This window comes from Apaloderma vittatum, unplaced genomic scaffold (assembly GCF_000703405.1).
Source record: "Apaloderma vittatum isolate BGI_N311 unplaced genomic scaffold, ASM70340v1 scaffold8287, whole genome shotgun sequence".
NCBI classification, from domain to species: Eukaryota; Metazoa; Chordata; class Aves; order Trogoniformes; family Trogonidae; genus Apaloderma; species Apaloderma vittatum.
The window spans coordinates 22,792-22,994 of record NW_009725628.1 but is presented as its reverse complement, the minus strand read 5'-3'; positions in this window follow the sequence as shown (position 1 = coordinate 22,994).

Genomic DNA, 203 nt, shown 5'->3' with positions numbered 1-203 from the left:
TGCTGTCCCTGCTCCCTAGCAAGCAGCTTGGCGTAGGAACACCCTGGATCATGGTGAAGCACCCAAATGCCCTCAGGGATGCCAAGAGGCACCTACCCTGCTGCCAGACTCATTACAGAACTCCCTCCCTCACTGGCACTCCCTGCCCCATGGGATTCTCTCTGTCAAGTATGGCCCCTTCCCCCCGGCCTGCGATGGCGCAC